Below are 13,741 nucleotides of genomic sequence, written 5' to 3'. Positions count from 1 at the left end.
TCTGCTCTATAAAATACACCAAGAGAACAAGACGATGAGCCATAGTCTGGGAGAAAATATTTGCAGAAGACATAACTGAGGAGGGTTCTAATCTAAACTATACAAAGAACTCTTACTATTAATAAGAAGAAAATTAATATGTAATGAAAAATGGACAAAAGATATGAATAGATACCTCTCCAAGGAAGATATACAGATGGCAACAAGCATATGAAAAGATGCTCCACATCATATACCATTAGCGAACTGCAAATTAAAAAAACAAGCAGATACCATGACATGCCTTTCAGAGGGCCAGCATTCAAAGGACTGAAAACACCAAATGCTGGTAAGGATGTGAATCAACAGGAACTCTCATTCCTGGGTGGTGGTGATGCAAAATGGTATAGCCACTTTGGAAGACAGTTTGCAAGTTTCTTAGTAAACTATACACATTCAACATTGCTGGTAGGAATGCAAATTGCTACAGCCAATTTACAGGGAAAACAGTGCTGCAATTCTCAAAAAATAAAAAATGACACATAATACTTTCCGGAATTCCACTACTATGCAAAGGAATTGAAATCAGGAACTCAAAGAGAGCTCTGCACTCCCATGTTCATTGTAGCATTACTCACAAAAGCCAAGAGAGGGAAGCAGCCTAGGTGTCCAGGGACAGATTAATGGATAAAGAAGATGCAAAATATACATATAATGGAATATCATTCAGCCTTAAAAAGACGCTAACCTCTCCAGTTATGACAGCGTGGACAAACCTAGAGGACCTTCTGCTACAGTGAAATAAGCCAGACACAGAAGGACAAATACTGCATGTCATTTCTATGAGGAATCTAAAATGGTTGAGGTCAAAGAAGCAGAGAGTAGAGTGGTGGTTGCCATGGTCTATGGGAGGATGAGTGAGAAGGAACTGTAGACTTAAAAAACATTCACAACCTATGCATGAGACAGGGTGCTCAGGGCTGGTGCACTGGGATGACCCAGAGGGATGGGATGGGGTTCAGGATGGGGAACACATGTACACCCGTGGCCGATTCATGTCAATGTATGGCAAAAGCCACTACAGTAAAGTAATTAGCCTCCAATGAAAATAAATAAATTAAAAGAACAAAAAAAAAAATCCACAACCTAAAAGTTGACAGGTATGTTCTATTTGGTACCAACCTTTAGGACTTCAACCCAGGAGGCAGCATCTGAATAACCCTGAGTGAACTGCTCCAGGGAAGGGAGGGGAGGAGCCACATTACACAGAAGCTTTGCAACAAAGGGCAGGGAGTCTGAATATCAAAAGATTGTGATAAAACCCAGATAACCCGGGGTAAGGAATTCAGTGCTTTTCCTTGTATGGGAAGATGCCAGAATCGGGGCTCAGTGAAATCATTCCTTCGATATGCACTTTCCATATCTGGGGCCCATATCCTGTATTTTTACATCCTGTGTTCCCTCAGGGTTCACCATCCCTGGGGGCTGCAACTGTTGATAACTGACAGTGTTTATTCACTGACACAGCAGGCAGTATTACAATTCTCAGTATTAATCAAAAGTTACAAAGTTTAATTATACAAAATGAATAAATTCTAGGCATCTACTATATAATACAGAGCTTATAGTTAATATACCATATTGTACACTCTCTAAGAGGGCAAACCTTATGGGAAGTGTTCTTATCACAGATACAAAACATAAAGGGTGAGCAGGCATCTGTCAAAATGGCCATCATCAGAAAATCTATAAACAATAAATGCTGGAGAGGGTGTGGAGAGAAGGGAACTCTCTTGCATTGTTGGTGGGAATGTAAATTGTTATAGCCTCTATGTAGAAGAGTATGAAGTTTCCTTAAAAATTAGGAATAAAACTACCACATGACCCAACAATCCCACTCCTGGGCATAAACCCTTAGGAGACCATAATTGAATAAGACACATGTACTCCAATGTTCATTGCAGCACTATTTACAATAGATAGGCCACAGAAGCAACCTAGGCATCCACAGACGAATGGATAAAGCAGCTTTGGCACATATATACAATGAAATACTACTCAGCCATAAAAATCATGTTTGAGTGAGATCTAATGCAGTGGGTGACCCTAGGGCCTATTATACAGAGTGAAGTCAGTCAGAAAGAGAATTATAAATATTGTATACCGACACATACATATGGAATCTAGGAGATAGTACTGAGGAATGTATCGGCAGGGTAGGATGGAGATGCAGACAGAGAACAGACTTGTGGACACAGGGCTGTAGGAGAGGGTGGGACAAATTGAGAGTAATATTGAAATGTATACATTACCATATGGAAAACAGATAGCCAATAGGAATTTGCTGTGTGATGCTGGGAGCTCAAACTGGTGCTCTGTGAGAACCTAGAGGGGTGGGAAGGGGTGGGAGATGTTCAAGTGGGAGGGGACATATGTATACCTATGGCCGATTCATGGTGATGTATGGCAGAAACCTTGTAAAGCAACTATACTCCGATTAAAAATAAACTTAAAAAAGGATGAGAGGGAAATTTTGGAGGTAATGGATATGTTTATGGCATAAACTGTGGTGATCATTTCACAGGAGTAGAATTATCTCCAAACTCATCAATAAATTAAATATGTATAGGTTTTGGTATGTCAATCATGTCTCAATAAATTGTCTTTTTTTAAAACCAACTAAATACATGAGGAAGCAATGGAGACAGTGACAGACTTTCTTTTTGGGGGCTCCAAAATCACTGCAGATGGTGACTGCAGCCATGAAATTAAAAGACACTTGCTCCTTGGAAGAAAAGTTATGACCAACCTAGACAGCATATTAAAAAGCAGAGACATTACTGTGTCAACAAAGGTCTGCTAGTCAAGTCTATGGTTTTTCCAGTAGTCATGTATGCATGTGGGAGTTGGACTATAAAGAAAGCTGAGTGCCAAAGAACAGATGCTTTTGAACTGTCATGTCAGAGAAGACTCTTGAGAACCCCTTGGACTGCAAGGAGATCCAACCAGTCCATCCTCAAGGAATAGTCCTGAATATTCAATGGAAGGACTGATGTTGAAGCGGAAACTCCAATACTTTGGCCACCTGATGCAAAGAACTGACTCATTGGAAAAGAAGCTGATGCTGGGAAAGATTGAAGGTGGGAGGAGAAGGGGACGACAGAGGAAGAGATGGTTGGATGGCATCTCCGAGTCTGTGGACATGAGCTTGAGTAAACTCCAGGAGTTGGGGATGGACAGGAAGGCCTGGCATTCTACAGTCCATGGTGTTGCAAAGAGTCGGACCCAACTGAGCAACTGAACTGAACTGAAATGAAACATACTCTTGGGCTAGTGGTAAAGAATCCAACTACAATGCAGGAGACTCATGGGTTTGATCCCTGAGTTGGGAAGACTCCTTGGAAGAGGAAATGGTAACCCACTCCAGTATTTTGCCTGGGAAATCCCATGGACAGAGGAGCCTGGTGGGCTATAGTCCATGAGGTGGCAAAGAGTTGGACACAACTGAGTGACTAAACAGTAAATATACTCTTACCCTATGATCTAGTGGTCATTTGGTCATGCTCCTTGGTGTTTAGCCAGACGAGCTAGAAATTTACATCCACACAAAAACCTGCATGCAGTTGTTTATAGCAGCTTAACTCATATTTTTTTCCGAAACTTAAAAACCAACATCGGTGTCATTCACCAGGTAATGGGATAAGTAACAGAATACTGTTCAGTGAAAAAAATGAATAAGTTTTCAAACCGTGAAAAGACACGGAGGAACCTTAGATGTGTATTACTAAAGAAAAATTAATCTCAAAAAGCTACACACTGCCTGATTCCAACTGCATGACTCCTGGAAAAAAGCGGAACTATACAAACAGTAAAAAGACCAATGGATGCCAGGGGTTGGGGAGCAGGGAGAGAGGGATGAACAGAGCACAGAGAGCTTCTACTGCTGTGAAACCGCTCTGTATGACCCTACAGGGGTGGGTGCTGTTGTTCTTTAGTCACTCAGTCATGCCCGACTCTTTGCGACCTCATGGACTGTACCCCGCCAGACTCTTCTGTTTACAGGATTTCTCAGGCAAGAATACTCGGTGAGTTGCCTTTGTCTTCTCCAGGGGATCGTCCAATCCAGGGACTGAATCCATGTCTCCTGCATTGGCACATGGATTCTTTACCACTGACCCACCAGGGAAGCCCATAAGGCTGGACACAAGTCATCATCCATTTGTCTATACTCACTGAGGGTACAATACCAAGAATGAAGGTAACGCAAGTAAGCAAGTAAGTGTGCCAGGTCAGGACTTTGTTTGCTAAAGTAGCTTCCTAGATTGTAGCAAACAGCCCGCTCTGCTGGGGGACACTGACAGTGGGGGAGGCTGTTCACGTGTCCAGGAAGAACACATATTTGAACTCTGTATTTTCTGCTCCATTTTGCTGTGAATATAAAACTGCTTTAAAAAAGTAAATTTTAAAAAACTTTTGGGCCTGGGGCGGTGGCTCAGTCCCACACTCTTCCCTGGGGATTGCAGTCTTGAGTGCAGGGGGCAGGCCCTCTTACTCCTCTATCCAAAAGTGCGAGTCCCCCAATCCTCAGTTAGCTTGATTTGGATGCGGGCAGGACCCGAGGCTCCCCTCTTTGTGGATCTGAGAACATTTCTTCAGAGAAAGGCTCTCACTTCCTGAGATCCAAAAGGATGTGAGGGGGGCATCGCTAGACCACACCTGCCATGCCATGACTGACAACTGCCTCAGGCAGGTTGAGAACGCATATGATGGTGATCCCACTGGGGGTGCTCACTCCATACCCCAAATCTGACTCAGGTGAAGGCCTAAGAGCTCCCCCTCTGCTGTCCTGAGACCTCCGCCTCAAATCAAGCTCATCACTTTTCTCTTACCGCCGAGAAGGATATGAGGCCATCTGACATTTACAAGGATCTGCCATGGCAACAGGGAAGAATCCATGAGGTGTCTGCTGCTGTGGGCTTGGCAGGGCTGCCCTCCTTCCTCCTGGCACACCTTAGAAATATTTCTCTCTACTGACCTGAGCCGGCCAACCTCACATAAAGGTCTGCTGACCTGGGCACCCTCCTAGGTGGGAGTCACTAGTCCCTGAGAACCCTGAAAGTTAAGTGAGCCATTGCTCAGGCTGAGAACTTTGCCTGGGGCATATTGCCCTCCCCAGCCCACCTGTAAGGGCCTCTCTTCCTCCTGGCTCCTGTTTCTTTATTAAAAGTCTTCCCGGGCAAGGCCACAATCTTGCAACCTCTTGACCCGTTTCCATATTGAAAACCCTTCAGAGACCGAGTTCCCGTCCCAGGAGTGATGTGAAAGAGGGAAGTTGTAAGCAAGGCAGGATGGATGTGTTCAGAAAGGATAAAACACCTTCAGCTACCCCTTCTCTTTACTAGCCACACTTCACCTTTTATGGAACTTCTCTTTGAACAGTTTTAACTTCCAAATGCAAGGGGCTGTCCAGCATGATTTTCTGGGCCCCTGATCATTTGGGTTCTCTGATTTTGGATATGTACATGATTATATTGTCACTAAATATTACCTTTCTCTGCTGTATTCAGACTTGTCAATTATTTTGATATGCTTATTGCTGTGGTTACATATTTCCATCCACTGTTTTGGGCACAGAGTTCTCCTTTTTATCACCTGACATACATGTTGGACCAGTCGATAAGAAGTAAGGCAAATGAAGGAACACAACATTTGCCTCAGGCTAGGAGGAATAGCAAAGTGTGGGCATCAGACTTATTTAGGCCAGGAGTCTCCTTCCAACCCTGTCATTTAAGAACTGTGTGAAACTGAAAACATTACCAAACTCTGCGAGCCTCAATTACTTCACCTGTGAAATGGGTTTCAGAAGTTCTGTCTTGGGGACTGAGAATAATGCTGATAAAATGCCTGGCCCTATGCCTGTCCTGTCCTGAGGCTGTCAAGGATGACAGTCCTTACTGTGATCAACTTTCCCCCGGAGAGTCAACACACTACACTGTGATTCAATTTTCAACCCAGGAGATATCAAAGAATAAGTGGGGGTCTAGGGCAAGAACCCTCTATCAGAAAAATCCTGGTTAGCAAGGAAAACTAGTATATCCCAGTTAAGACTATGCCACTGAAGGTCACCATGAGGCAGACATCCTCAGTGGATGGAACACAAAGCTCCAAAATGTTTCCAGGGCACCAAACTTACCTATCTCTCGTGTGCCCTTTTTTATAAACCACTCCAACTTTCATTCATTTAACCACACACAAGGATCTATTCCTTCCCTATTGTTTGCCAAATCACAGTCACGATAACTTGAAGTATTAATATTATTTTTTTTTTAGTGGCGTGGGCTCTGGCTCCACCACCAAAGGCAGAGTGCACCAGTCCATCAGCTTCAAGGCATCATCCCAACACAGGGGAGTGCCACTCTGATTTCTGGGAAACTCCATAGAGAGAAGTCAACATGAATAAAACATCTAATCTGCACAATGTTTACCTGTACTGGAAATTAAGAGCACAGGACACATTCCATGCCAGCCTCACATGATTTCTCTCTGATTTACTCACAATCCCAAAGCACAGGCAGACTCAGAAAATACTGCAGGTTTGGGTCTCAACCCCCAAAGGAAAGTCCATATCACAATTGAGTTTTATGTTTTTCCAGTGCTTCCGTAGAATTTATGTTTACACTATACTGTAGGCTATTAAGTGGGCAATAGCATTGTGCCTCAGAACAATATAAATATCTTACATAAAATCACCTCTTTGCTAAAAGAAAAAAGATACTAACCATTATCTGAGCTTTCGCCGAGTCCATCATTTTTGCTGTTGAGGGTGTGAACATTGCAAGAGTTATCAAAATGGGACACAGTCATGAAGGGAGCATATGGTGTTGGAAACATGGTGCCGAAAGACTTGCTGGAAGCAAGGCTGACTAACACAAACGTTCAATTTGTTAAAGAAAAAGAACAACGAAAAAAAAAGCAGTGCCTGTGAAATTCAATAAAGAAAGGGCAACAGAGTGAAGTGTGCCTATAACTGTTAGGGGAGTTTCCCATCCCAGGCTTTGTCTTTAAACTATGGGGCCCACCATGTGAGAACCTGGTCCCTGGTCAGGACTACCACAGCCTCTTCCAGCCCACCATGCACTCAACTTATAATTACTTCCCATTGAAGGACAAAGGTCCATCTAGTCAAGGCTATGATTTTTCCAGTGGTCAGGTATGCATGTGAGAGTTGGACTGTGAAGAAAGCTGAGCACTGAAGAATTGATGCTTTTGAACTGTGGTGTTGGAGAAGACTCTTGAGAGTCCCTTGGACTGCAAGGAGATCCAACCAGTCCATTCTAAAGGAGATCAATCCTGGGTGTTCATTGGAAGGAATGATGCTAAATCTGAAACTGCAATACTTTGGTCACCTCATGCGAAGAGTTGACTCACTGGAAAAGACTCTGATGCTGGGAAGGATTGGGGGCGGGAGGAGACAGGGACGACAGAGAATGAGAAGGCTGGATGGCATCACCGACTCGATGGACATGAGGTTGAGTGAACTCCGGGAGTTGGTGATAGACAGGGAGGCCTGGCGTGCTGTGATTCATGAGGTCGCACAGAATTGGAAACGACTGAGAGACTGAACTGAATTGAACTGAAGGACTTATATTTTCCCAAGGCCCACCACTAACTTGCATCAGGGATTTCACATTTGACTGTTGTCATATCACCATTTTCTTTACATGACAGCTGCTTCTTGACTCTATAATTGTATGGTCCGTGGATAGATATTTTGCCCAGCTCTCCAAGTACTACTAGCATGGAGTATTCTATGAGCAGAGGCTCAAGTAATGTTTAGGGAATAAAGGAGCCTGTGAGCATGAGGATGAATTTCTTGGAATTTAATTCTACATTTCTGAATTAACGAAGCATACACTGTCATTTATAATTTTGTAAAACACACACTACAAAAGATGAGGAAACCAAATACCATCCATCTTACTTTCCCTCTAGTTCTAGATCCCATATATTTCACTGCTTAATTTTTCCATATTTTGAAGGAAATAACATATTCTGATGCCATGGTATCTGGCACCAGCTTACTAAATAAAATGGAAGCTTTCCCACTTGTTTTACATAACAGAAAAACTCTTATCCTTAAGACCGACAAACAACAAGTGTGACTGATGTCATTCGTACACTTAGATTATAAGCTTTCATTAAGGAGCAACCTTTGAAAAGCAGCAAGAACATAAAAACACAGATTTATCTCTAAATTCCTCATACAGAACACAAACCCCAAGGAAGGATACACTGTGCACCCTCTGGGATGCCCAGTTCTCTCCTACTTATAGAACACTGAGTGCTATCTTCAGCCACAAAGTGCAGAAGTTGGCTCAGCTTCTTTAGGTGTGGGAAGAGTTGCTGGAGGAACACTGGGGCATCCACTGGCTTGGGCCCGCTCGTCCTCCCCTTTCAAAGCTGTGATGCCCAGGATCTCCGATAGCTGAGAGAAGGGGTGGGGCTGGGGGGAACAACCTGGCGGGCTGTTCTACAGTCCTCATTCAGAGTCCCCATCTTCGTCCCTATCAGAGTCTGCCCCTCCTCCCTTTACTGAACCGTGTCCACAAGCCTCCAAACAAAGCTTCACCTCGCAGAGTTCGGCAGGGGAGAAGCCCGGGGATTGAGCGCACGGGCGCCGCCTTGTGCTGCCATCTTCACTGCCCCATGCCTCGTGAGCATCGGCCTCTCCCGGAGACTGGAGTTAGGGGCTAGGTTTCCTTCACTACAGAATCAAGTAATCGCTCACCTCACAGAATGTCTTACATCAAGGTATACCGAAGAGGTCAGCCCAGAGAGTTGTAGGAACCGTCCCCTGCCGACCATAGAGGCGAGACTTTGTGGGGTTCTCTCTGTTACAGGAGGGGCAGGGTTCCGTGAGTCCACACTCACGTCCTCACCTTGCCTTCAGGTCAGTCCTGGGAGTCCACCCTTAGCCCCACGAACGCACTGAACAGCAGTCCCAGCTCTCCGCCAGCGCCCGGAAGTTTTGCCGAGTCACTTCCGGCTGTGGCTGCCCTGCGCCCGATCTCTGAGGGATGACGGCAGGGGCAGGGCTCGGTGGGGACCCCGTCGTTCGGTGTTCAGCGGTCCCTGGGGCCTCCCTTAGGGTCCTCACCATGCCGGCTGTCAGAGCCCGGGACCCTTCGCCCTACGGACTTGAGTCCTCCTGCCTCCAAACCAAGCCCTCGCCTCCCCGAGTCCCTAGTGGGGGGTCAGGGCGCTTCTCTGAGCATCTCTCCTCGACAGGGGAGCGCCACTCTGTGAGCCCTCCTCCTTGGAGGGAGCGACCCTCTCATTAGCACTCGTGGTCCTCAGCTTCCCGGTGGTGATGGCCAAGACGCCCCCCTCCTAAGAACTGGGGTTGCATCCTGATAGGAAAAGCCCTTCCCTCGCTGAGGCCAGACAGAAATAAGAGGCTTCTCATCCCTGTACCTCTGCCTGGAGCCTCTGGAATAGGGCAGGGGTCTGTAAAGCCTCCTCATTTGTGGGTCTAGTGATACTTCGTTCTTCACTCAGGGACCTCACCTTGGTCCTGCCCAGTCCTGGGACCTGACCCTCCAACCCGAGATTCTCCCTCTACTGAACTGAGGCCACTCTTAGACTGACCGTGACCTCAGAGAGACTACAAGGCTTATAAGAGGGAGTGTCGTGTCTGGGCGTTCTGGGCCTGAGAGCAAGCTTGGCCACGTCTCTGAATGACCTGTATTTTAGCGTGGTTGTCTCTCCAGTCCTCAATTATGGGGGCCCAAATTTTGTCCATCTCTTGGATTAAAAGATTCCTGGAGAACAGCACATGCCTGTAAGATCTTGAGAAGTGTCCCTAATGCAAACCTTACAGTTTCATGACCCAGACTGGAGGTGAGGTGGGGAATTGCCAAAGAAGGCAGGGGACACGATGGGGTGTGCTGAGAGAAAAATGCTGAATCGTCCTTTTGGGGAGGTGGGAGGAGGATTCAGGATGGGGGGGCATATTTACACCTGTGGCTGATTCATATCGATGTATGGCAAAAACCACCAAAATATTGTAAAGTAATAAGCCTCTAATTAAAACAAACTAATATTTTAAAAAAAGGGATAGTCAGACTCCTATGTGAATTGTTTTAATTGACTGATAGGCATACCTTTAAAAATTGCACTTCACTTAATCATACTTCACAAATACTGTGTTTCGTTACTAAATGAAAGTTTACGATGACCCTGCACTGAACATGTCTACCTAACTATTTGCCCAAAACCGTACATTCACTTGGGGTCACTGTGCCACATTTTGTTACTTCTTTAAATATTTTAAACTCTTTCCTTTTTTTATTTCTTATGGTGCTCTGATCAGTTCTCTTTGTTACACTGTAACTGTATAATTTAAAATTAAGGTATGTATATTTTTTAGACATTTTCCAGCAGGTGTACAATAGGGTTAACAACTTTTATAAGCACTGGGAATCCCTCAAATTCCTGTGATTTACTTTATGGCAATATTCACTTTATTGCAGTGATCTAGAACCCGAGTCTTTTGCAAGGAGATCCAACCAGTCCATTCTAAAGGAGATCAATCCTGGGTGTTCATTGGAAGGACTGATGCTAAAGCTGAAACTCCAATACTTTGGCCACCTCATGCGACGAGTTGACTCACTGGAAAAGAGTCTGATGCTGCGAAGGATTGAGGGCGGGAGGAGAAGGGGACGACAGAGAATGAGATGGCTGGATGGCATCACCGATTCGAGGGACATGAGTTTGGGTGAACTCCGGGAGTTGGTGATGGACAGGGAGGCCTGGCGTGCTGTGATTCATGGGGTCGCAGAGTCGGACACGACTGAGCGACTGAACTGAACTGAGAACCCCAATCACCATATCTGAGATATGCGCACACTTCTAAAGGAAAGGAGCAGTCCAAGATGGTTTTGTGCTATTCTGATTGAGGTTATCTGACACTGCACAGAGAGAGGATCTTACTGTCCTTATCATCTGTTTCTCCTCATTATTGCTGTCATTTACTGAGGTAGCCTTCAAGGCTTTGTGCCTAAAGAACTGCATTGGAATATATCCAGATTCCTTACTTTTATCCCAAGAGACATTCTGCTTAGGGTCAAGAGGAGTCTAACAGCGTAGGATCTAGAGGAATTCGGAGAGGAATCTAATTCCAAGCCTATCAGTCACTAGTGTTCCCCAGCAAGGGCTCACTGCCTGGTGCACATAGAAGCCAATACTATGAAACGGGCTTTTGAGAGAAAAACTTTATTCCAAGGTGGAATGGCAAGATGACACGAGGCAGGGCTCTCAAATCTGTCTCCTCAATCCAGAGTTTGGGGTAAAATTAAACGGTTTACTTTCTGCCTGCCGGAGAAGGCAATGGCACCCTACTCCAGTACTCTTGCCTGGAAAATCCCATGGATGGAGGAGCCTGGCGGGCTGCAGTCCATGGGGTCACTAAGAGTTGGACATGACTGAGCGACTTCACTTTCACTTTGCACTTTCATGCATTGGAGAAGGAAATGGCAACCCACTCCAGTGTTCTTACCTGGAGAATCCCAGGGATGGGGGAGCCTGGTGGATGCCATCTATGGGGTCACACAGACTCGGACACGACTGAAGCGACTTAGCAGCAGCAGCAGCAGCAGGGAACTCTACACTTGGAAGGTAGTCTTGAATTAGTTCATGTAAGCTATTCATGCTGCTAGAAGCCAGAATTTCCGTATTGAAGGACTTCATACAGTTCTCCCATGGCAACATTCCTACTCTGAGTTCCACAGACTGAAGCCTCTTGGTTCGGGGGTCATCCTGGAGACAGGGGCTCCTTTTTGCACATGCCCGGTGCTGTCCCTAAAAATAACTCACGGTCTCATTAACCAACAACCTGTTTTAAGGAAGCAAAACAAGTTTTAATTGGTCAATATTTTATGTTTCAATCCCCCCCCATCTCTCTTTGTACATTCTTCAATCTTGAGGGAAATCATCCTCAATTCTGTACAAAATGATAACCCCAGGTCTCAAATCTTTGTACCAACGAGACTAGAGTATTATCTAAGCTTTGACAAGGTTGGATTAATTGGTATTTAAGAAAGGTAATTATCAGAGATTTAATTTCCTTCACCTGTCTCTTTACAGGCTATTGCTTTAAATTTGGGGTTTTGGTGCCTGGATGGAATTTATTACTAATTGGTCAGCTGTCTTGGCTCTTCCTGGCCACTCATCAGCCCAAACTGAGCTCTGCAGTTGACTGACCGATTTTTTCCACTGTGGTGCTCAAAATAGTTTACATTTTGGCCAGCAGAGAGCCTAAACCAACTGCCTTTAACCAATCCTTGCTGCCTAGTCCCAGTCTTCATGGATTGCAGCCGACATCAACCAGCACTCTTATCAGGAACTTGAGGTCTCTGGATGAGGCAGAAATTTTGCCTTCCCCTGGAAAACCCTTGCATTCATGGGAGCTGTAGGAAAGCCTTCAGGGCTTGTCTATCTGTGGCTCAGAGCACTTTGTTCCTTTCTAGGAAACAAAAGTAAACTAGAGGCATCTCCCTTAATTTAGGACCAAATTCCATCTCCTAGTTTGGTTTCTGGGAAGCCGTGGCTGTATGAATTCTCTGGCGAAGCCACTAAAAGGAATAGACAGTCTCAGGTGACCAGCTTGGATCTGAGGGTTCACTTAAGGAACCCTGAAAAGTTTTCCATTATTTGTGGCTGTCAAACTGTAGCTTGAGAGGCATGCGTGCTACCCAGCTTCCAAAGAATCTGTTCCACCAGTTCCAAGACTGGAGCCCATTTGGTCAGAGGCTCCTAATATTTCTGCCCCGCCATGTGCTGAGGGCATGCTTGTCTGCTAAAAAGGTCCTATGGAATTTCAGGCTCTGTCTCACTCTCCACCTTGAAAAACATATGCCATGAGGAGGATGGTGGAAGATGCATTGCATCACATCGAAGAAAGTGAAAGAGGAAGCTGTTTTAAACTCAGTCAGAGCTTAGTTTCAGAGAGCAATTCAGGCACACACACATTTAACACCAATTTCCTCACCTCGTTTCTGAGCATGTTGTGGTTTAATCTTTCTTGTAGATGACCAAAACATTTTATCCCTCCAGCAGAGATCACAGACAAGCAAATCTAGATGTCTGAGCAAGGCTCTATGTAGCCCATGGCCTTAACATCACAACCAGTGGCTGTTTCTCCTGGTAAAATTTTATTTTAACATCACACACACACACACACACAAACATAAAAGCAATTCAAGCTAACTCTCTGCTATTCTGGTTGATACAGAAGAGGACTAGACTTTTTAGTGAGGAAACACCAGAATGTGTCCAATTGTATAAAATTCCTTTAACCCAGGCTCAAGGTACGTTCTTCTGGGGGTGGGGAAGAATTTTCCTGCTTTACACTCCCTCATTCTCCCTTTTTGCCCTCACCACAACAAGGTGATCAGGGCTGGTTTCATTAAGAATACACTCATGTGAAATTCAAAGGATCATAAGTGACTACTACAGACAACTATATGCAAATAAAATGGACAAACTAGAAGAAATGGACAGATTCTTAGAGGTACAACCTTCCAAGCCTGAACAAGGAAGAAATAGAGAATGTGAACAGACCGATCATAAGTATTAAAATTGAAACAGTGATTTAAAAATTTCCAATAAAAAGTCCAGGACCAGATGCTTTCACAGGTGAATCCTATCAAATAGTTAGAGAAGAGTTAGTACCGACCCATGTCAAACTCTTCCAAAATATTGC

The 13,741-nt window shown here is 44.8% G+C and overlaps 1 protein-coding gene across 3 annotated transcripts in view; it reads right to left on the bottom strand.

Annotated features, from left to right (window-relative positions):
• LOC129564348 (melanoma-associated antigen B17-like) overlaps positions 1 to 13,741 on the bottom strand; it is a 43,921-nt gene that overhangs the window by 17,972 nt on the left and 12,208 nt on the right. For 2 of the 3 annotated variants that reach the window (XM_088833553.1, XM_088833554.1), the window contains exon 2: positions 11,537 to 11,872. The exons of the other annotated variant lie outside the window; for it this stretch is intronic. The gene's annotated coding sequence lies outside the window, so the exon portion shown is untranslated. The remainder of the gene's footprint in view (positions 1 to 11,536; positions 11,873 to 13,741) is intronic. 3 annotated transcript variants of the gene reach the window in all.

This window comes from Moschus berezovskii, chromosome X, assembly GCF_049115385.1.
Source record: "Moschus berezovskii isolate FMDL1 chromosome X, NW_MosBer_1.0, whole genome shotgun sequence".
NCBI classification, from domain to species: Eukaryota; Metazoa; Chordata; class Mammalia; order Artiodactyla; family Moschidae; genus Moschus; species Moschus berezovskii.
This window is presented reverse-complemented; position numbering and strand designations above follow the sequence as displayed.